Raw genomic sequence first — 24,967 nt, 5'->3', positions numbered from 1 at the left:
TTAACCCAGCCTGACGCTAACAAACTAGCAGGATATTCTAACGTGTGCACGAGAAACGAATGGGGGAAGAGGCGACGAGGCCCTCTTGCGTGTAATAACTCTCTCTCTCCCCACCCTTCCCGGTTCATTTTCCTATTTGCATCCCCAGTTAACTGAAGATCGTGTTAATAAATAACAATGAAAGGGAAGCGCTTCTATCTAGAGGGCTTGTCGGCAACATTTAAAAAGCCAATAGAGTTTATAATTCTACTCTATCATTTCTTATTGATTAGAGTAATCAAGATAAAAAGCTAGCCGGGCTCGGCGAAGTTCAGTAGCATATCATTAAAGATAAGAGTCAGTTAATTCTGGAGCCAGGAGAGGGTGGATGGTGCCTGCGCTGAAGAGTTCATTTGCATGAGATGCTGAGCCCAGTAACAAGAGGACAAAAATCACTAATTAGGGATTGCAGAGTGCCTCCCGCGCTCGTCAAGCACCCTTCGGAGAGCTGCGATGATGCAAAGATCGCACTTTTATGTAAATCCGGGCCAAGACACCGCAGTCGAAAGGTTGCCTATAAGCAGCGGTTCAGTCTAACAAGGACGAGCAGTGGCCCAAAGATAAGAGAGAACACCTACCACGCGTGTGGAGGGGGATTTTGCCTTGCTAAAAGCTCCACCTTCCTCGCCTTGCTGTTTTTTTTTTGTTTTGTTTTGTTTGGGGGGGGGGGTTATAAAGTCTCCGTTGTTTTGAAATCTGGCCCTCAGCCATCCTTTCACACTTTAAAAAAGTGTCAATTACAAAATAGTTTCTGTCTATTCTACGGATGAAGCACCAGGACGTTCAGTTTAGCAAGGCTCGGAGCACGGTGGAATCCCGCAGCCTCCAGAAGTCTCGTTTGCATCCACCTACTTCAAACATTTGCTGCTGGACCGCTTCTGCGAAGAGGTCTGGGTGACTGACTCCAGGCGAACTTTGTTCATCTTTGTCTGGTAAGGAGAGAAGAGAACTGGATCCACTGCAAACAGTCAAACAATCCCACCAAGCCTTTATTCCAAGCCAGTTATTTCTGAAACAGATGTATTCGATAAACTCTCTCTGTGTCATGCCAACGGATCCTTTCAGTAAAGATGGACACCTAACGCACAGACGCGGGAGCCCAAACTCCAACAGGCGTTAGAAAGCTGCCCAAACATTTCCGTGCATATTGGAAGTGATGTTATCAAACTACGTCAGATAAAAATGTGAGATGCAGCCCTGCGCTAACAGCAAGGTACTTCGATGCAAGGCAGCATTTAGCCCTACACCTCGAACACGCTTCGATAGAATAAGAATAGCAACATTAGGGATAACAATAAAAGTAGTTGTTCATCCATATTACATTCTCTCTACCTTCTCCGGCGTAAGAAAGACCCAAATATGGGTCATTCGAGTTAGCCTCCCTCTCTCAGCCAAAGTCCAAACCACGGGATAAAAGTTAAAGCCACCCTTTCTGCTAGGAAAGGAAGCAGTAGTATTTTTCTGTGTACTGTGTACAAGTGCAGACAGTAGGAGAAATCGCTATCTCACAAACTACACGTATGGGAATTGTAGGCGTGGGACAAACTTCACAGGTCTTGGCCTCTACTAGGACTGTAAGGACTTTTATCTGAAATTTGTGGGGCTGTCTTCTGAGTACATGTATTTCCTATGGGAAGTTTAAATTATTTTCTGATAGTAGATGGTAAACAAGACTCACTCACTCACTCCACCCCACAAGAAAACCATCAACATGTTTAAGAAAGAAAACATTCGAGATGTCTCCATTATTCTTTTATCGCACGTGATTATTGCACGCCACTTGGAGATGCTTGCCTAACATAGGGCACCCAAGTATGTTAATTGTTAAGTAATAAGTTATTCCCCTTTAATACAAAGTTATCCTCTATGTAGGTGGTTCAATTCAGTTATTTTTAAAATCGCTATTAAAACATTGTCCTTTTTTAATTTAATGAATTTAATATAAATAGGCGTTTCTGATAAACCAAATGTGCTGCACCGTTTCACAAGCAAAAGTTTCTTATTAAGAAAAGAAAAAGATCCATGGTCTTTTCATAATGGCACTTCCCCCGTGTAAATAACACGTCCAGGCTGCAATCCTATACGCCCTTCGCTGGGGGTAAGGCGGCTTACTTCTGAGCAGAGATGCAAAGGATTGCTCCGCAAAGCCCTTGATCTCCTCGCTTTCTGAAAGCGCAGTCCACTTGGACAGCCTCAAAAGGAGCGAAACCCCTGGATTTTATGGGGACCACAAGGAAAACCCTTCTCTCCGAGATAATTCCAAAAGAATGGGAGGGGGGACCTGATCATCTGCCCGCAGCTCTCTCTCTCGGACCTATGAAGTTGTTTACTTGTCTCCACCAAGCCCTCCATCATTCAGCCCAGCGCTTGGCAGCCGGCTCTTTAGTGCTCACTTCGCCCCTTGCTTGGCCGCGGAGTAAAGGAATCACACCCTTAGATTGGTTAATTGTAGGTGTCAGCGTGGAAAGTGGCAATGTTTGCCGTCTCTCTCCCTCTCCCTCTCCCAAGTCTCCGAGCTGCTTCTTCCCCTCCATAGCTCCCTCCCGGCGACCCTCTTTCTGTCTGCTCTGCCTCCATCTCCTCCTCCCTCACAACCTCCCCCCCCCCCAATCCCTCCACCACCATCATCACCAGGCTCTGGAGGTCGCCCGAAATGGCAGCTTGGTTGGGGTCCTGGGAGCCAACCTGTGTAAGCAGGTGCCAGGCAGCCCTGGGCAGGCACCTGCTTACACAACCTGCACGCAGCCTATTCAGGGGGCTTATTCCCACCTAGGGGCGTCGAGGATCGCAGCCTCCAGTGAGCACTCCACACCAGCGCAGAGACAGGCAGGTTGCGCCCCCAGGTTGCGTCTGTATTCCAGCCTCGCAGGCTGGCCTCCGTTTGCCACCCGCGCACCTCGCGCACGCGCAGTTGATACTCCTCGCCGCCTTCTCCACGCACTTCCTCGCAGTTCCTTTTCTCTCACGGCTGTCCGTGTCTGAAGAAGCCACGCAGATAGAACTGACCAAGTTGCACCCGGGGCTTCCCTTGACTTGCGATGCAGGCGTAACCGACCGCCTCTTGCAGTCCCGTGCGCTCCCTTACGCGCATATTTTATATTGTGATTTTGTGTTGTGAGACCTGCGGGTATAGGGCGGTATACAAATTTAATGAATAAAAATAATAACAGAGCCACACCCCTCACAGGGATGGTGGCAACCTAGGAGACAGCTGAGGGGTGTGCTGCACTTGAGGCAAAAACGCGTGTTGTGTGGTGGTGCATGGAAATGCCTGAGGGAAACACATTCCTCTATATGGGTGAAGAACAAGACATACAGAAGCATATAAGGGGGGGGCTCACACACACACACACACACAGGCGTGATCTTTCTCCTTGTGACTTTCACACTATGATTACCCACTTTTCTCTGAATTCATTGGTACACACCTTCACACCATTTGCCATGCACGCGTTCATATGGATTCTTATGATACCCCTTCCCCTCATTCTAAGCATATCTCACTTTTCCTCTTCTGCTACCCTTCGGTCCATCACCCGTAACATTTTCTGTGTAAAGATGCCTTTTCTTTTCACTCTTTCTCTCTCACACACACAAACAGCACAGGGTCTTCCGCCTTTCAACTGTTCAGTTATGCCAATGCAATTCCTCTGAATAATATGCGCGCGCGCACACACACACACACTCATTTAATTTCATTTCGTTTCGTTTCATATATTCTAGCCACACAATATATCTGTTCCCTTTCCCTCACTCGCGCACACTGAACTCTCTCGCTTTTGCATCACACTCTTTCAGCATACACTCATTTTAATGAAACATTCTCTTTCACAGTCGTCTCTTCTTGCAGAGGAATATAATTTTCGCGCGCGCGCAGGACTTTCCCGCGCTTTTCCTTGCAGGTTCCCTTCTTTCCATTCTAAAAGCACGAGGTTTCTGAGGTGGCACTCAACCCAACAGTGGAGTAGTAGAACATTGGTCGCCAATACCAGCACAATTGGTCGCCGGTACCAACAACACACATACACACCGAGTTCGGGATCACAGTTTTCTTCCTGTCACACAAACACTGACATTCTGAGGAGACCCTCGGCTTCTCTTTGAAATAGAATACAGTATCAATCCTACACGTCCTGACACACCGACATACAACTCTCCATTCTCTCCTTTACTGCACACACACACACACACACACGAGAGAGAGAGCGCCTCTGACACCCATGCAGAGCCGTTTATGCCATTATAAGCGAGGAGGAGAAGGAGGAGGCTGAGGCTGCGGGCGCTTCCATTTCTTCCTCCGAGTTCTTTGGGCTTTTTTGTCCTCCCCCCCCCCCACCTCCTCGCCCTTCCCATACAGAATAAAGTCAGTCTGTATTTAATGGTTATGGCGGATGTGAGGAGGATTTGGCAAAGGGAGAGGCCTTTTGCTCTCAAATATTGCTCCTTTACGTCGTGTGAGTCTACCAACCCACCACGACCCCATATTCTTCTCCGGGTGTCTGACTCGAATGACAAACGAGCTGATTTTTTCACTACATCGCTGGGAAATGTAGTGGGTGATAATAGAGATTTCTCTTTCATTTTTTACGCTTGACTTGGTTATTGTTGCCTTTCTTTTCCCGTGATTCCTTCTGAGGATTAGCTCTGACTTCCCCACTATTGGCGGTCAAAGTGGCCCAAACTCGGGATGACAATTGATGGGGATCAAGGGATTGCCCATTCTGTGCCTGTAAGGGCTGATTTGTGCCAGAGAAACTCATCAAGTGCAGGCGAAGAATGGAGGGGAGCGAGGGGGGAGCATCTGGGGGCAAATGTATTCATTGAGCCGGGCTCTCTCTCAAATTGCTTCGAAGTTTCCCTCATGAAAAAGTAACGCTTGCAGCAATCAACGGCTTTTTGACGGATTACAAACTCGGGTAGGACTGTAGGGAGCTGATTTAAGGAGGGGGGCGAGGTGGGGAGAAGAGAAGAGCCCCCAGCTTTAGCATGGGGGCAACTCGCCCACAAAAGTAAAAGGACGAAGGGTCAGTCAGCAAAACACAAAGCTCGAGGTTCAGATGCGTGTAGGAGCAATGAAAGGTGCATTAATTTATTAACAGGGTGCAAGGAGGGGGGGGTCATTAACTCCCTACTCCAGGCACCCACCCAAAAGATGGCATTTACATTAAAATAGTAAGAAGAAGAAATAGGAGAGAGAGAGGGAGAGAGGGAGAGAGGGAGAGAGGGAGAGAGGGAGAGAGAGAGAGAGAGAGAGAGAGAGAGAGAGAGAGAGAGAGAGAGAGAGAGAGAGAGAGATCTGGGCAGGGAATGAAGTGCTGGACAAAGTTCATTAAAGTTGGGAATTTGGAGGAGGGGGGAGGTGGAGAAAGCTGACTTTATCCCCAGCAAGAGCACAGTTTCGGCAGAAGACAGCCCTTAAAAGAAAGTTCCCTCTTCCATCATATTTCTGTCTTTTATATGCGTGACACTGAGGTCCTTCTCCAGGCCTGACTTGAGTGGATAGGAGACCTGCAATCACTGAACTTTGGTCAACTTGGAGTTCACTCATCTTGTTGTTGCTTTTGATGATAGAATGCGAAGAAGAGACAAGAATAAGAATAGTTTGAACATTTTCTTCGGCTCATCACAGGGCCTTCAGGAGTCTCACGTCCCAAGCCTCGGATCCGTCCCTATCCTCTAAAAACAAACAAATAAAAAACCCTAACAAAACAAAACAATTCCTGTGTTGTTTGATAGGGAACTCCAGGAACGTCTACCCTTGAACATTAGCGACAAATGAAGAGAACGGAGGAATCTGACTTTTTCGGCTCCGTTGAACTGAAGCCTTAAAAAAACAAAACAAAAGCAAGTCTTTCCCCGCCCCGTCTCCCCCACTCCCTCCCTCCCTCCCTTCCTCCTTTTCACCAATTCCCTGACAGCTACTAAGCAAAGAAATGGCTGGGAGTTCAGAGAAAGAAAAGTCTCCCTGGAACTTTGTGACACAGAAGATATGTTGTAATTATTCCATGCAGATCACAGTAATCAAAGTTGTCAGAGAAAGGACTCGGGTTCCCCCCCCTCTCCCCCCCGCCTCCCAACCCCACCCACCCCCTGCTATTTAGTCTTCCTTTCCCCTCTCCCGTCAAGTTTAGCTGTTTTCTCCCTCCTCCTCCTGACCCATCATTTTAAAGTCCCAATCTTTAAATCCTCCTTTGATTTGGCTTGTTCTTATGCCCGCTCCAGACACTTTCCTTCCCACCTCTCAAAATATAAAAACACAGTTTTAAAAAGATGCTTCTCGTCGGTTCGATTAAATAGAGGAAGGCCGAGAGATCGAGGGAAGATGTTAATGGAAAGAAGATTGCCGAGGAAAAGAAAAGCGCACATATCGCTGCCTTAAAAAAAAAAAGAATAAAAATTTTAAAAATCCTTCAAAATGAAAAGGTGGAGAGGAAAGGAGGGGGCAAAGGGATCCTCTCGATCCCCTATTTTGTTAAACTCTCCCCAGTCTCCCCCCCCCACTTTGCCCTTCATCTTGTCAATGTTATCATGGCTTTGAAGGGAGGATCTTCAAGGTGGCACATTTCTGAACTTAACCTCTTTTCCAGCTAACTCTCTACCTCCTTGTTAGTGCCCGGCTCTGAACTTCTGAAGAGTATTTTTGTGTGAGTCAGGGTTCATTCACTCGGGCTCTTTTGTAGGACTTTCTTCCTTTCAGCCCTCAGTGTGTTACACCAATTAAAGGACGACGTGCTGTAAATGTAATGGGCCGAGGAGTGATTGTTTTTGACAAGCAACAAAACACATAGATCCACCCCTTAGATTAGGCCGTTGAAGGGGAGGTTCAGGCCGGTCAGTTTACTGAATAGTTCATGAACTGTAATTCTGAGGGCTCGTGTGAAAGAAAATGTCTCTCTCTCTCTCTCCCTTCCTTCTCCCTGTCTCCCCACCCCCATGCCCACATTCTCTCTCTCTCTCTCTCTCTCTCTCTCTCCTAAGGGGAGAAGGAACACCGATGGAAAATAAATGGCAGGGAATGAGGGAGAATTATTTATTTGTTTATTTTAAATAATGCTGTATCCCACTTCATCCTGTCATATTTGACAAGGCACGGTTAAAAGAACTATTCATATTAAATACCAATATATTAGAGTAATAAAACATTAGAAACCCCACAACAGATTAGCAAAATAAGAGGCCACAATGACAACTTGAGTAAGCCTATAAAGCAGACTAAACATGACCATTAAAAATGCCTCTGCAAATATAAATGTTTCCAAGGTGATAGTAATGTTGGAGCTAATAATTGGTGGGGCACATACCAAAGTCAGGGTATGTAGCTTTTGTAGCTACATAACATACTTCTCCATAAGGAAAGCACTTGGAGAAAGGCTTCCACTGAAGATCTCAAGTCACTCTTGGCAGGTTGATATGGAAGATGTGCTCCTTTCCACATCTCAACCCCAAGCCATTTAGGCCCCTTTAATGGAAAGTCCTAGCATCTTGAAGTATTAAAGGTTCTGGCTTATCATTTAAGCTGAAAAAAATGCCTGGTAAATCACTTTGTTCTGACCACTAAGGAAGACCTTGGTTGAAACACATCTGGATATCTTTACTTGTTCAGTTCATTTTTATTTATGACAGTTATGAGCCATACTAAGCAGTTTGTGGACACTTGGTCATTCCATATGATTCTAACTTGGAACCCTTTTGCTGCTTCAGACTTTATTAGAGACATACATTGGTTTTAATTTGTATTATATTTTATTTAAATATGTTTCATATCCTATGACACTGTCAGTTTATTAATATTTTTATCCCAGTTATGTTTCAGCATATCTACAGAATCACACTTTATATACCAAACATGCCAGTTTCGTAGAAAAGGATACCTCCAATTTAGTTACTTGTGACCTGTGTGGGTAATGGTGTTTTTTTTTTAGTATAATAAATATATAGTTGTCATCCATTAGTTATATGTGCAGTCCAGATGAATGGAGTACTTGGGTGGGGGTGAAGTCCAGATTCAGCTAGGACTTGTAAACAGTCAGTAAAGTTAGAGCCTCCCACACAGAACTTACCATTAGAGTACATTTCCTTATTCTAATTTTCACAGTGAACCAGTGCACATCCATTTTCTATACTGGAGTAGAAAATGGTTCTCAGTCTCAATCTATACATTACAGCAGCCCAAACTTCATTGAGATAGTTGTGCCAATTTTATACATGTTATGTTCAGAGCTGGAGTTATGTACTTGGGAGATGACCTACCGCAGAAGTCTTTAACCTTTTCAGACCTGGGACCCGTCTTTTACACAATATGCATTTGGGGACCCACTTCTCAATTTTTCACCATACATTTGCATAGTAGTAGTTCCTCTGTTGTGACCCACCTTGGATTAGGCCATGACCTGGTAGTGGTTCCTAACCCATCAGTTGAGAACCAATGCCCTACTGGGTTTTTAAGTGTTTAGCTGAGTAAGCAATGATGGAGCAGACAGCAAGTAGCCAAAAGCATATTCTGAAGTCCATACATTGCTCCAGAGGTCAAATTGTACTGCTTCTGAGCAATTGGCAACTGTTCTTTTTATTCCTGCTGCCATTTGTATTTGTATTTATGATTTTGTTGTTCTTGATTTGTTTCCATCCAGCAATCAAGTGAGGTAGATTATGTAAGAGCTATAGTGACTGACTACAAGGCTAGAGAGCTTCATAACTGAGTGGGAATTTCAATCTGGGTCTCCCCAGTCCAAGCCCCAAACACTAATCCAGCCTTTGTCGCCCTTGTACTTCTGATGTTTTGGACTACAACTCCCATAAACCTGAGTCAGTCCAAAACCTGACTGATACTTAAGACTTCATCTTCCATCAACCCCAGCCAGTTAATGTTGAACTGTTGTAGTCCAAAATATCTGGAGGGCACCAGTTTGGTGAAGGTTGTTTTAACCATTCCGGAGAACCATTCCTGCCACCACAGATTGGGTTTCATTGGAGAATTTAGGTAGGTGATAAATTTCCAGGTAGGTAGGAGTCATGGTCTCCACCTTTGTCATTGGAATAATGGAATTTGGGTGCAGGGTAGAGTGTTTGGTTCCCTCCAGGAAAGTATACAGGGATTGTTTCCCCTCCAACTCTGATAACATTGGGCTTTGGAATGCCACAAGACCTGGGCCAGCCCTTTCCAGACTCCTTCATATCTGAGTCATTGTTGAACTATTATGGGATTACAGTTACAACTGATGTAACTGTATATTTATGAAGTGCTAACTCTTGCTAAAATGTTCTCTCTAGACTTAATGGTCTTCTGCTTTCATTATAAAAAAAAAAAACGTTGCTTACCACTGTCCCTATTTCTCCTTTTTATCCTCATGGAACATTGCATAAAACTATTAGGAAAATCTCACAGGAAAATGTGCTATAGGTAACACATCCACACACACATATTACATGTACTTCCGCATTCTACTTCCTGTATCTTATCTTCTTCATAGCACTGAAGAACTTTATCCACTTTCCCCTTTTGCCTTCTGTTTGCACAGCGAGAAAAGAGAAGAATAGTCCAAGGTATGCAGCTCTCTGTAGAAAACTTGAAGACAAGTAAACATTTTTGCCAATCTCCTAACCTTGCACCCTCAGCCATTTTCTTGGGTCATAGCCACACACACGAAACCAGTAGTCAGTGCTTGTCCCTTCCACAAATCAGCCTTCCTGGATAGGATAGAAATAAATTTAATATAGTGGTTATTTGAAAAGGCCAGGCACAGAGGCTGAAGTTAATAAACTATTAATAAAAGTATGTTTATTGGGAAATCTGGTCACTTGGTCATTCCAAACATAAAGCAGTCTAAAATGCTCTCTCCCCACATAGAAGCAGGGTACATACCAGTTGAAGTTGTGAAGTTATTAACATTCACTTTACAAGTTATAGGGAAGACCTGCAACCTCCATGATCCTCAGCATATATTAACTGGGGGGGGCAGGGCACAGAGCCACAAACCAGGAATTTTATTCTGTGACAGCATATTCTTCTCCAAAGAAAGTTCCAGGTGACATCTGAATCTCCATTTGCAACTGCAGTTCAAGCACAACTCACAGGAAAGTGGAGTCTTCTCTTTAAATAGAAATGAATGACTTACCCAACTTGTTGACAGGGAGTAAGGATGATCATACAAATGCTTAGAATGGCAAGAGACAAAGTTTGTGAAAGGCTGAACCAATATAAGATTGAAGTAAGCCACTTACAGTGTAATCCTATACATGTCCACACAGAAGTAAGAAGACCCATTGAGCTATGTGAGGTTTACTCCCAGGTAAGCGAGTATAGGATTTAAATTTGAAGTGTTGAACTGTTAGTTTTAACAAAAAGGAGCAGCCTTATCTAGTATTAAATCAGGATAATTTATGGTTTTATTTCCAAAGGAAATAAATATATATATATATTGTATCAACATATAATGACAGACTCCATTGCCTTTCCCCGTATAATGACTGGCGAGGTAGACTTCCAGTGCAATGCAAACATGTGTTCAGCATGACATACTCCTAGTTCAGTATGTATATGACTGCAGTGTTACTTATCCTTTCCCCAGCAATTAATATTTTTAGAAATGTATTTTTATTTTTGCTTTAAGGAAGCCCTAATGATTGTGAAAATACTTTTTGGAAACAATAACAAGCATCTGTAAAAGGCTTTATGATCTAGCTTGTGTGTCCTGCCCCATAAGTTTTCAGATTCTACAAAATGTCATGCATTAGATTCAACATAAATCATACCAATGAAACATGCTTATGGGAAAAAATGATCTGCTGGGTCTGTTACATAAAACAATACAATCTGTTAATTTGTACAATTTGGTTTGTCTACAGAACCTGAGTTTTATTTAAGACAACAATGTCCAGTGCAGTCCCGTGCATGTCTACTCCAGTGCTACTGAAGTCAATAGGACTTACTCCCAGGTAAGTGTGGAATCCTGCACACATGTACCTGGGAGTAAGTTTCACTGAATTCAGTAGAACCTCTGAGAAGACATGCCTAGGATTTCACTGTTAATATGGGGAAATAATTTTAAATACGTAGTACCATTGATCCTCATACTTTTCTTCCTAAAAAACCCCAACACAAAATGGAGTTTCTAAAACATTTTTGCACAGTTTTCCAGACTAAAGATGTGCACTTATCCAAACACTCAAAGGGAGCCTGATCTGTCATTCCTTAAGTACTTAAAGCTCTCACTAGATCAGTACAATGAATACAGGATTAGGGCTGCAATTCTGAGAAGGTAAACATGCCACTCTGGAATAGCTGTTTTCTGTGTTACACTCTCTGCAAAGTGACACCCTTGCATTTTGCCTCCCCCCCCCCCCGCATACACCCCAAATGAATAGTTGCTTAGATACAAGAAGCTTGCACAGATGGACAGATAGTGGTGCAGTAAGTCCTTGTCTACTGCATTTCAAGAAGAGACATCAAATTCTCAAGTGTGTGAATTGCTGTAAGAGATACAGCTTGTTTAACAGGGAAGGGGGGGTATGTGTGTGAGAGAAGTAGGGGGGCAGCTCCTTCCCAAAGAACATAAAATTCGAAACCGAGCCCCATGCAATTTTCATACTTGAGAGCCTCATCCCAACCATCAAATAAAAACAAGTTAAAATTATTATGTCAAAACGATTGCATGGGGCGATATTGTGTCACACGGATGCTCTCGTATCATGCAGATGCAGTTTGGAAGTGTCGCAGTTCAAAGAGCGAAAAGGGAGGAGAGAGAAACCCAAACAGAAAAAAGGAACAAAATTAATGTGTGCTTCAACCCATTCTTGAAAACAAGTGTCACCGGATCAAGCTAAGCATGTGTATATATTTATAACATATGTGTATATATTTGTAACTGTAGAGAGATGTTTTAACTAACCAGCCAACAAGCTTGGTATTAAGAGAAATGATGTTCAGATGGCAAAATGCAAGTGAGTTTCACCTCTTATCGCTGTGCTGTCAACATCCAGAGTCCCCTAAGTCCAAGAGAGGCTGGCAACAGCTAGCTTCCCCCTCAGATTCCAGGTTCAATAAAGATTACATCATGGAAAAACTATGCCATGTAGCCTGAGAATCAAAGCCATCACAATTGGTGGCTGTTTAACTGTAATGTCACTGAAACACATACTTCCCACCCCTCCCCGGTTCTCTCCCCCCTCCTTGCTTCCCTTCTCCTTGCTAGTTCACCACACTCATCCCTTCTACTTTTCGTACCATTAAGGCCAGCTTTATTGGGGAGAAGAAAATCTGATCAAAACTGTCGACCGCCAACTGCCGATTTTCAATGGATTCAATAAAGGCCACCTTAACGATTTCCCTAATTAATGGATGACATCTTTGGCTGGAGGAGAGGCGATGTATTCTACTCTGTCTTAGTCTTTGTTAGCCTTCTAATTAACTTTCGTAGGTCACCCAGGTCTCCCAAACCTAAAAGTGAAGAGGGCCATTGTGCTAGGAGCAGTAAACTTACTTTTTTCTGCCTGGGTACTTAAAAGTGGGGGGGATGATTACAGGCAGGGAAAAATAACTCCATTTAAAGTCTTTGTGAGTACAGAGAATACATAGGTCCCTGCCATAGAAAATAATTGAAACACCTTTTTATACCAATATTTCCATGCATAATAAAACAAATTAGCAAAGTCCATCTAACTCCAGATGCATTTTTCCAATTACTTTGAGGGAATGTGAACTCCAGTTAGTCAATGAAAGGGTTTCAGCTTAGTGAACAAATTGCTACTGCAACAGCTATCAGTTGTATAACAGTTGTGGTGTGGCATGTTAAGCAGAGTCTGAGTTAACAGCACACACACACAAACACAGTTACAAGTTATGGATATAATTTAATGTTTATGAAAGATCACGGTGGAATTATACCATGAAGTTAAATTTGTTCCACAGCCTTTGATGGAATCTCAACTGATTCTGGTTTTTTGAAGTGAAAGTAGAAAGGGCAAATCTTTTTCCTTCAAAAATTATGTTCCAACCAAAATGCAAAAGTATAAAGATATTGACCTACATGACTAATTTTTGTATGTAAAATGTATTGACTGTACTTTGCCGGCATCTGCATTTCAGTTGCCCCCCCTTGAATCATCCACAATAATATTATAAATCATTAAATACTATAAGGTCCATCATACCATTACAGGACTTAATGTACTTGAAATGAACCAATTAGGCTGAAATATAGCCCAGGAGCTTGTAGTGTTGCATTTACCTTGGGTCTGGTTGATTAATGGACTAATAGAGCCCATGTGGTATAGGTGATTTGAGCATTGAAATAGAACCAGAGAATTTCAGTCTCAAATCCCTACTCAGCCATGGAGCTTCCTGGATGATCTTGGCTAGTCAGTCCCTCTCAGGCTAACCTACATCATAGAACCTTGGGATTAAATTTGTATGCTATCCTAGGCTCCTAGGAGGAAGTGTCTAATACAACCTTTCCCAACCTTGAGTCCCCAGATGTTGTTGGACTACAACTCCCATCATCCCAAGCTAGGACCAGTGGTCAGGGATGTTGGAAGTTGTACTCCAGCAACTTCTGGGAACCCAAGGTTGAGAAAGGCTGATATAATAAGTAGAATATGAAGCTTGTAGATGAATTTTGCTCTGTTATATAATAGACTTTATAGTTAAAAGGTAAAGGTAAAGGAACCCTGAACAGTTAAGTCCAATCAAAGGCGGCTATGGGTTTGCTGCGCTCATCTCGCTTTTCAGGCTGAGGGAGTTGGTGTTTGTCTGCAGACAGCTTTCCAAGTCATGTGGCTAGCATGACTAAACCGCTTCTGGCACAATGGAACATGAAAGCCAGAGCACACGGAAACGCCCTTTACCTTCCTGTCACAGGAAGTATTTATCTACTTGCGCTGTTATATTTTCAAACTGCTAGGTTGCCAGAAGCTGGGACAGAGCAGTGGGAGCTCACACCGTAGCAGGTATTCGAACTGCCAACCTTCTGATCGGCATGCCCAAGAGGCTCAGTGGTTTAGACCACAGTGCCACCCTCTCTATAGTTACTCACATCTAACTCGCACTGAAAAGACCATCTACAGATAGGTAGCCGTGTTGGTCTGCCATAGTCAAAACAAAACACACTGTATCTGAAGAAGTGTGCATGCACACGAAAGCTCATACCAAGAACTAACTTAGTTGGTCTTTAAGGTGCTACTGGAAGGAATTTTTTTTGTTTTGAAAAGACCATCTTTATAGTATAGAAGAGTTGCATGCTGTATTTTTATTTATCCATCTATTTGTAAGCCCATTTCCAATATGTAAACAATTGAAGGGGGGGAAACACCTTCAGCAGGGCTGGTGAGTTTCTATCCCAGGCAGAGACTTTGGACAAGTTACAATGGCCTCCCTGCTACCACACAACTCTCTTATTGCCAGTGGCCAAAAGATTGTTCTGCTGCTTGTGGTCAACAGGGCTGTGAAATATGGGTTGCTTCAAGGTGCCCAGTAAATTACCCATAATATGCTTGCTCATTCCCACTCCACATAAAGTGCTCACTCATTCAGTCCCAATCCCATAGTGGGACTAGTGCTCTTTGGACCTTGCTTGCTGTTTCAATCACCTGAGCTTGATATAATTACTCATGATGGCCCTTCAGGATGAGGAAAAGAAGAAGCAAACTCACCCCCAGTCTTCAGTTTACAGGGGCGAGTTGAAGAAACTTTGAAGAGGTCCAGCACTGGGTTTCTGTCAGGAACTGCAATGCTTAGCATTACCCCTATCAGACGATCCATGTTGCTATAGCTTCTCAGTGAAGAGCAGTCCATGGCTCAGCCTTGAAAGTCCCAGGGAACATCTCTACCTCCGCTGGATCCCCTTTCCCACAAAGGTTCGCACAATAACCAGGTGAGGAAACTCTGAGGAAGCCCAGTGCCACATCCCAAGAGCATTTTGGTAGTAGGTCTCCCCATTATCTAGTGGGTGAAGAAGTCAGCAGGAAAGCAGAGCAGACAAAACCTCTCATCTCTGTCTTCTCCAGACCTCTGAATTCCTCATCTGTTTCCGCATTGTATCTCATGGATATAGCTGCTGCTTTCAGCTAAAAAAAATTCAAAAAATCCGTTATCTAGATAATCGCCTCAAACATGTATCCTGACAACAGGATATGCCTTATTCACTCCATACATTGTTTCACGGAAGCCATTTTGTTTTGTTTTGTTTTCAAAAAGACTTTTTAATGACAGTTAATGAACCAATTGGTCACACAAATTAACCTTTCACAGTCATCGCTGTGCTTAAACGTAGTATACAGAAGCAAAGCAATACCAACATGATCTTATGAACCTTGAAATCAACAGTGCCTTGTACGTGATATTATATCCCACCACCAGCACCGTTAAGCAACACATAGACCCAGTATTCTGCATTTGGTAGTTAAGGAGAGAATTATTCTATTAGAGCACTAATCTGGGCTTTAAATGCAGTTTATTTTTATTTAGAAATCTTGGCCTCAATGGTCCTCTTTTATTATCTTACCGTTGTCAGCGGTTTCATTCTCTAAACAATCATTCTGTTAACTAATCAAATTCATACTTGGTAAAGGGCATTTTAGAAAGTAGGAGGAATTCGGCACATGTAGCCCTCAGATTGTGGCTTCTTTGGTTATGCTAGCTTCTTTGGATATCCTAAAAGGTAATGCGGGAGTCTCTGGATAATGGTGCTTTCTGACGTGCTCATGAGGAGCCGACATAAATATGATATTGGCACTTAAGCATTTAAAGCATTTCACAGTGTCTATCACTTTTCTGTAAATCTCCCCACCTCCACTACATTATACGTCTTCTGCCACTGCTGTTGTGTTTTACCCTCTCAACCTTTCCCATCTCTCCCAATGCCATTGCATTCATCTCCTCATCCTATTTGCCATTCTTGTCTTTCCATGATGAATTTCCTCCCAGTCTCTTGAACTCATTTCTATTCCTCTCTGATGCTCTCCAGTTTGGTTTCAGACACTTCACTCCAGTGGAGCTGCTCTCACAGAAATCATTAATGACCTTCTTTCAGGGAGGTCAAACAGCTCCTTCTCCATCCTCTTTCTCCTTGATCTTTCCTCCACCTTTGATACAAATGATAAGGCCTGTTCTCAGAGCTATCATGCCCTTCTTCAGCCATAGATTATGCTAGTTGAAGAATGATAATGGTAATCGCATTAATGTTGGGACAGAGTCAATGGTGTTAATCATTGTACTGTCATCTGTCCTCTAAGGGCCCAATCATGGAGACAAGTGAAAGAGAGCTGCTGAAATCCACAACCCAAGAAGGAAGGCGGTGTCTATCACATCCCTTTGTTGCAGGTATTTCTGCCTTTCACTCTTTCTAAACACTGTCTTAATTATTTGGGCTGGCACAGCCTTCCCAGATATTGTGAACTACAATTCCCATTGTTCCTGATTATCAGCCATGCTGCCCAAGGCTGATGGGAGTTGCAGTCCAAAATATATGAAGAACAACAGCTTTGGGGAAGGCTAGTGTAGAAAGAAGAATGGAATCCCAACCAGGAGTTCAGTCTTGATTGCTTAGGCAGGTGGGGAAGGAGTGAGAGCTCAGAAACCAATGGATGGACAGGATATCTAGACGTGAGCACACAGTGAGTGTTAAGAGACCAGAAGCATGTCAGGCAAGGATTCTATTTGTATGCCACCACCCAGCTCCAGCGAATATCCTTCCTTCAATACCTAAAGATCCTCACGTTGAAGTTCAGGGAAGCTGAAAATATATTTAGGCTGCAATCCTATATTTACTTACCTGGGAGTAAATTCCATTAAATTCAGTGGGGTCTACCTTTGCATAGACTTGTATAGGATTGCACTGTTACAGGATTAGTCAAAAGGCAACTAAGGTTATTTAATTAGTTAACAGCTTAGACTACACCGATGAAATTCATCCCTGAAGTTATACCATGAGTCCAGAATATGACAACGTAACTAGCCAATTGTTTACAGCAAATGGTGTGCAGGTATGAATAAGATACCCACACATAGAAAACTAGCCTAGCAGGAAGGCTACGACCCTCCTTCCTGACATTTAATATTCTATAAACAGAGAGAGTTTTATAAATTAAAAAAATAGATCGAGTATTCAAACAGCTTAGGACTGGAAAGTGTCAATTGTAGGCTGGTTAGCTTAATTTCTGTCCTGGGAAAACTGGAGGAAAGAATCATTAAATATAAAATAACCAACCATATAGAAGAACAAGCTTTGCTGAAGCTGAACATGCATGGCTGCTGCAAGGATAAGTCCTGTCTCAGTAACCTACTAAAGCAGTGGTTCCCAATTAGGGGTCTAGGGACCCTGGGGGTCCACACAATGCACCCAGAGAACCCACGACCCCATCCCTTGCCTCCCCCCAACTAATTTTTTGTCATTTTTGCATGGTAATATCACAAATTTTATTGTCTGTTTTAGCGCTGTGTGACTCTTCAATATGTTGGTAAAAATCACACCGCGATAACGATTTTGACCTGGCAATGCACAGCAGCATATCGCTCCTCATGCAAGGGAGAGCAGGGCAGCGAATTTCAAGGATCCTCCAATATTGCATGATGATATCAGCCAATATCAGGCACAAGGAAAAGGGGACGACAGAGGACGAGATGGTTGGATAGTGTTCTCGAAGCTACCAGCATGAGTTTGACCAAACTGCAGGAGGCAGTGGAAGACAGAAGTGCCTGGCGTGCTCTGGTCCATGGGGTCACGAAGAGTCGGACACGACTAAACAACAACAACAATCAGCCGACAGCACTGCTGACCTGAGCTGCCTTCCCTCACGCTGAGGGAAAACAAGGTAGCCAATTGGGAGGTGCTGCCTTCCCCTCATGCTGATGGAGAACAAGGCAGCTGGTTGCCCTCACTTCAAGGCACCATGGCACTACCTTCCCCTGGCACTGAGGCACAGCAGCTTTTCTCAGTTAGCAGGACAGCAGCAGCAGCCACAGTGTCCAGTGTCCAGTACATTTTCGCTGGCTACCACCACTGGCTGTCCGCTGACCCCCTATCCCCATCCCTTCCAACTCAAACCATGCAGTGGAGGTGACTCCACTTTGTCTCCTTCCCCCCACCTATCCGATCTCCATGGCTGCTCCTTCCTTCATCCCCACACCTGGTCTCCAATTTCAGACATCAGGATATATCGGAATATCAGGATGTTTAACTGCTGATATATCATGATGTTGAAAACCAGATATCACTCAGCCCTAGTCTGCTTTTTGGTACAGTGGTACCTTGGTTCTCGAACATAACGTTAGCAGTAATAAGAAGAAAAGTCCTCTTGTGGATCAGGAACGGGTTACCGTTATATAACAACATGCAGAGAGTAGGAGTAAATGAGGCAGTTCTCCCAGTGGAAGGATGTAGAAAGTGGAGGTCCCTCAAGGGTTAGTAATGAGACCTGTACTTTAATGTTCATACATAATCTATAGTTAGAAGCGAGGAGTGAGGTGACCAAGTTTTTTACAATACTGAATTGCTCAGGGTGGTTCAAAAGTGATTGTGAAGAGCTCCAAAAGCACCTGAGAGAATGGATAATAAAATGCCAAATACAATGCAATGTAAGCAAGTGTAAAGTGATGTGTGGAGGGCAAACAAAAATCTTAATTTCACACATATGCTCAATGGGTCTGAACTGCTGGTCACTGACCAGGTATAAGACCTTGGGGTCATGGTATTCAGCCCAGTGTGTGGCAGCTGTGAGAAAGGCAAATTCCATGCTAAGGATCATTAGAAAAAGGGATTGCTATCGGAATGCCATTATAACAAATCTATGTTGCAGCTGCATTTGGAATACTGCATACAGTTCTGGTCACCTCAAAAAGGATTTTGTAGAGCTGGGAAAGGTTCAGAAAAGGGTAGGCAAAATAATTACGGGGCTGGAGCAACTCCCCTACAAGGAAAGGTTGTAGCATTTGGGCCTCTTTAGTACACAGAAAAGGTGAGGAAGAGGCATCATGATAAGAGTGCATGAAAATTATGCAGGGCATAGAGAAAGTGGAAAGGGGAAAGTTTTTCTCTCTTCTCATAACACTATAAGTCATTGACATCAAACGAAGCTGCATGTTGGAGGGTTCAGAATAGACAAAAGAAAGAACACGGTGCATAGTAAGTTTGCTCCCACAGGAGGTGCAGATGGCCACCAACTTGGATGGCTTTAAAAGAGGATTAGACAAATTCATGGAGGACAAGGCTATGGTTGCTAGCCATGATGTCAGTGTTACACCTCCACTGTCTGAGAAGAGAAGCCTCTGAGTGCCAGTTTCTGGGATTCACAAGCGGGAAGAGTGCTCTTGTGCTCAGGTCCTGCTTGCAGGCTTCTCACGGGCATCTGTTTGGTCACTGTGAGAACCAGATGCTAGATAGGCCATTGGCCTGATCCAGCAGGTTCTCTTTTATGTTCTTACGTACACTGTGAATTAATTTAAACAGTTTGACCTTCAGCAAAGTGTTGCAGTGCATCTGCTCCTCCTTAGAGGAGAATTCCTGTTGAGGGTTTTAGGTAACCAGCTCACCAGCCATGTGTTCCTTCAAGATATTACATCCCATCCCCTCAGCTTCAAGTTTTCTTTTCCAGCAGACACTTAACCTTTGTGGTCACTGCATGTGTTCTGCTCTCATAGTGTTGACCCTTTAGAGCTTAAAATTTTTTTTGTATACTTCTGCAAACCACAAGGTTATCTATAATATGTTGATGCCAGCTTCTTGTTTCTCAGTGGACATGTTTGAGCTGCAAAGTTATTGGCTCAGTACTCACCACCTGAGATCACTGGTAGAGGGAGTCCTCTAGCTTAATCGGTTTGATTAAGCTGTTTTTCTTTCTTTCTTTTAAATAACAACATAATTCAGATCCAAAAAAATTACAACTAAAGCAATGTTTTAAGGACTTTTAGCATAAGTGAAGAAGAACTAAATTAATACTTCCACCCAACCCTTGATACCACACAAATTCAGCCAAAACAGATGAAAAAACCATGAAAATTCCTGTAAGGATGATGGAAAAATCGTATTTCCCTTTTTAAAATACCACCAAGAGAGTACATCTTAGGTAACTCCTGCAATGTTTGATACTGCCATATGCTAAGGAGGTTGACCACAGCTATTATTATACTACACTAATGAAACGAGAAATCCTGCCGGCATGGGCTGTGTTTTTGTCCTTTCCTCCTGTGTGGTGTTATGCAGGGAATCACAGGGTGTTTTTTAAAAGAAAAGAAAAGATCTGAATATGATGATGACATGAGGAATCAACTATTATGCAATCATCATAATGACTGAGGTAATTAAGTAGTACACAAAAAAATCTATTCTAAACTCTGCCTCTTGAAAAACTGCAGGAAACCAAAATCTGCAGGGAGCTGGGCACATTTGATTTTGTCTTTCTTCCCATTTGACTCCTGTTTAAGTCATAAATTTCTCCTCTGCATATGAAATATGCCAGTTATGAAATTTCATCTCCAACAGTCTTCCCTGTGCCTGATGTTGCACTGATGTGCCAAGGCAAAGGGCTGTTTGTGTAAAACTTGCATCCATGCTGGCTGACTTCTGCTTCCCAGTTTACCTTGCAAAATAAAAAATATACAAGATCCAATTTTTCAAAGTACAGGGCATTGTAAGCAGGATGGTGGTGCCTGTATCACTGAGTTATGTAGAGTTACTACATTCTGAGAAAAACACTTCTATTCTGTTTTATGCAGCTGTGATGTTCAGCGATAAGATACAACTCTTATGGAATAGTCTTTAAAATAGCACGCATTTCCAGTAATCCCATAAGCAGCAGGATCCTCTCTCACGATCTTATTAAAATAAATGAACCATTCAGTGCCCATCAAAACACCGTAGAAATAAAGAGCTAGTGTAAGTTCTGCGCTGCAGTCCTATGACACTTACTTGGGAGCAATCCACCAACCTCAATAGGACTTACTTCTGAGTATACATGTATAGGATTGCACACTGTTAATGCACACACACACTACCAGCTTCATGCTGTTGTTTTCACTATAGTAGTCTTCAGATGGGATGCCAGATTTAACTTGCACAACAGAGAGAAAGTCACATATTCATCGAAATAGATGAGTTGCTTTTGCTCTCTCTCTCTCTCACTCTTTTAACTTTTGTGTTCTTGGAGACATAACATTAAAGCATGAGAGAGACAGCCAGGGAGAGCATGACGTCCTCTAATCCAACAAGTCACCTTCCCCAGCTCAAACACCAAGTGATTTTCTCTCTCTCTCCCTCTCCCTCTCTCTCTTTCTCCCCTGCCTTATAAGAAAGAAATTGACTTTTGTTTGGAGTTTGTGAAAAGTGGGACTCGGGGCCCAGTCAATGGGGCTCCCCGCAGCGCACTCTGAGTGGAGCCATCTCGAACCAGTCAGCCACGGCACCAATTAATCCGCCCTTTGTCAGAGGCCCAGCCCCAGCAGTAGCAGTGGCAGCAAAGGCAACAGCAACACATTTGGCCATTGTTCGGGCCTTCATGCAATGGGATTTATCCTTTCAAAGAGCCAGTTTTGTCCCAAAGAGTTCGAGCGGAAGTTTCTCACTGACAATTTGCCCCAAATAGATAGATTTGTCAGAAGCAACCTTTAAAGGGAAAGAAAAAGGAAAGAAATGCCACATAATTATTATTTTTATAAGATGCACCTCTCTCTCTATCTCTTTGTAGGCCTAGTCTGGGCAGGTGCAGTAGGCTAAGAAGAGCCCATGGTCTGAGGTAGTGTTAAAAATGGGATTGGTGGGATAGATGAGGCGGCTCTGTTCATCTCAAGACAGATGTAGCAAGCAAGCTTCTTTGTACAGCTGCTTTGACTTCTTAAAGCCGGGAAGGGGGTAGGTTTAGAGTCTTTTACATGTCATTGTCATGATTACTACATAGCATTGCATTAGGCCAGGCAGATTTGGCAGCCTCCAAATGCTTCCCTAAGAGGTCAATAAGAATGATCCAAACAGGTTCCTCCAAGACTGTACACCAGACATGGTGGTGGCATTTATGCATAACTTGATGCAGCTAAGGAGAGTCTGCCCAGCACAAGAAAAACTGAAAATAGACCTTTGCTATGTTTTTGAGACTTGTTGTTTTACTATTGCCACTGAATACAGCAACTTGTTTGTTCCCAGCAGGAATTACGGAGCAAAACTTGCAAAATCTATAACTCGCCACAGTGGAGAAGGGGACAACAGAGGATATGATGGCTGAACAGTGTTCTCGAACCTACTAACATGAGTTTGACCAAACTGCGGGAGGCAGAGGAAGACAGGAGTGCCTGGCGTGCTCTGGTCCATGAGGTCACAAAGAGTCAGACATGACTAAACAACAACAACAACAGTGGAGTGAAAGTGGGAGCATCCATTTGGTAAGCTTTGTAGCTCATACAGAACAGCACGTACCTGAACACATGCACATAGGCTAGCAGAAAGATATCGAGATCTGTGAGCTATAAGTCACTTAATGTAAGATGCAACAGAAGGGCATGGTAGAGACCTAGTACTTGAAATGACAAGTAGGGACTCAGGTGCTTATATGCTCTTCAACACAAAAACAAACAAACAACAAATCATTTTCATACAGAAAAGCTAAATTTCAGAGAGAAGGTGCTTCTCCCAGCCTTCTCCCTGACCTAGTTGCTCTCTATGTGCAAGAATGTTTTTATAATCATACAGAGGAACATTCAGTTCAGTGAAATTCCAACTGCAATCTGAAATTATACACAGGTTTATCATTGTGAGAATAGGCCACAGAGAGAGATCAGTTGTTTTAGGGTGACTTCTAGTTCTTTCCTTTCAGAACAAAAAGATATTTTACAAATCTCTTCCCCCACCCACAAAGGAGGAACTGGGAGCGATTGTACTTTGTGCCTCAAAGACTTATACAAATGAAAAGTCTGGTAGAAAATATGCTTAACATTCATATATTTTAAAGCGAGTCTCGGAGATCTCACATTTGAAGGGAAGAGATTAAGACAGTCTCCAAAACCAGATAAAGGCGTGAAAGGTTTCAAATGATCAGTGGAGAAGTGGCATTGGCTTGAATGGCTTCCTGGTGCTCTCTGAAGGTTGTTTGGTTGGTCCTAATAAAAATATTTCCCAACTGCAGATCTCAAAGAGTGCTGTACGGCTTGATACTTCCTGCCTTAAGGATACATGTGATTCTTTCTCACGTGTATCTGTGGTTATTGTGAAGTATAAGTAGTGACCACAACAAATGTTCTTAAAATTCATTATGATTGATTGACTGCAATTTAGTCTAGCAATGCCTTTGGGCATTACAGTGAATCTTGTGCCCCACTACAAAAATTGCTTCTCACCACCCACCCCAAATATAAAATTATGCCTTTACATGAGTCCCCACCACCACTGCCCAACAGAAAGAGTTATTCCAAGACCCCAGTGCACAGATTTCCCATCTAAATGAAGCAGATGTTTTACTGGTTGGTCCCGTTTGTACGTTGAGCGTTTCCTGACTCTTAGCGTCTATGTCATCTTTCTGAGAAGCAAACTTTTAAGATCACAAAATGTGGTCAAGACGTAAAGAAATCACTTACATAGCAAGTATCACAACTTTTCACAAACTTGTAGCTACTGGAATTTAATGGAAAGCTTCTGATCTGTCATATAAAAAATTGAAAGGTGTCAAGCTTCAAAATTCTGATGCCTCCTATAACCTGGTTTCAGAGAGTCAGGCTGTCAGAATAGTTGAGTGTGCAGGAAAGGTGGGCTGTGAATAAGTCAGGGGTTACTCAGTTTCAACATGTGCACACTGTGTACGATGTGTGAATAGCAAGTGGGGGTAAATTTGTGTTTGCAAACTCTCTCCTGAGAGATATCCATCTGTCTCTTCCTATACTAGTTTTTAAATTGGACTTAGAGATCTTTTAATTTTGATCTGCTTTTAGTTATGATGCTGGCTTTGTGGCTTTAATTGTTTGACATCTCACTTTATCTGTCTTAAGTTGTTTGTTACGCTAGCCAGAAGAGTGTTTTAGATGGCGGATTTTCGTTTTGGATTTTTTTATTCCTAAATGAAATCCACTGTGGTGTTTGAGCTCGTGGTGCCTTTTCTGTTGAGGTCCTTGCTGCTGACTGTGTTGGCTCAGCTCATTTCCTCCCTCTAGTGAAGAAGGAGGCACCTTGGTTACATATTGTTGAGCATATTTCTTTCACGTATGCAGAAAAGACAAAACAGAAAGGCAAGGACCTGTTGTTTATCCATGAGGTGATTTGTTCCTTTAGTCTCATACAGAGCAAAACCCCAGGTGGCCTTTAACAAGTATTCACTAGTTCAAACCACTTGCTGTTAACAGCCTTAAATGCAACTGTATTTAAACAAACAGGGGGAAATGGTTAAGTACTAGTGGGATTCCCCACTAATCTTCTTGGTGCATTTGCAATCATATTTTGGTTTCAAAATATTGTTTCACTGCATGATGATAATCCTTCACAAATGAACCATTATACAGTGGTACCTCGGGTTAAGTACTTAATTCATTCCAGAGGTCTGTTCTTAACCTGAAACTGTTCTTAACCTGAGAACTTTCACTTTCGCTAATGGGGCCTCCTGCTGCTGCCGTGCCGCCAGAGCACAATTTCATCCTGAAGCAAAGTTCTTAACCTGAAGCACTATTTCTGGGTTAGCAGAGACTGTAACCTGAAGCATATGTAACCCGAGGTACCACTGTACCTAGAATGAAAAGTGCTTATGACAACACATACCTCTTTGCCGTGACGCCTTGCAGTTGCTTAATAGATATTATGACTTCACACCATGCTCCTCCCATAACTCTGGTTCATTGGCATTCTTGTTAAAGCAAATAAATTAGAATCTCATGTGTGCTTTACCCATGTGTTTACCATGTCAAATTGTGCTATGATCTGTTATAATACCAGTACAACCTCTGCTCATATACCTGTGCTGCAATGAATCA

General features: G+C 42.9%; 1 long non-coding RNA gene across 1 annotated transcript in view; it reads left to right on the top strand.

Annotated features, from left to right (window-relative positions):
• LOC309366180 overlaps window positions 1-23,519 on the top strand; it is a 41,351-nt gene extending 17,832 nt beyond the window's left edge. Inside the window, exons 2-4 of the long non-coding RNA XR_014166552.1 lie at window positions 16,267-16,354; window positions 22,164-22,399; window positions 22,831-23,519. This is a non-coding gene — a long non-coding RNA (uncharacterized lncRNA). The remainder of the gene's footprint in view (window positions 1-16,266; window positions 16,355-22,163; window positions 22,400-22,830) is intronic.
• The last annotated feature ends 1,448 nt before the right edge of the window (window positions 23,520-24,967 follow it).

This window comes from Podarcis melisellensis (assembly GCF_964234715.1).
Source record: "Podarcis melisellensis genome assembly, chromosome: 3".
Taxonomy (NCBI): Eukaryota; Metazoa; Chordata; class Lepidosauria; order Squamata; family Lacertidae; genus Podarcis; species Podarcis melisellensis.
This window is presented reverse-complemented; position numbering and strand designations above follow the sequence as displayed.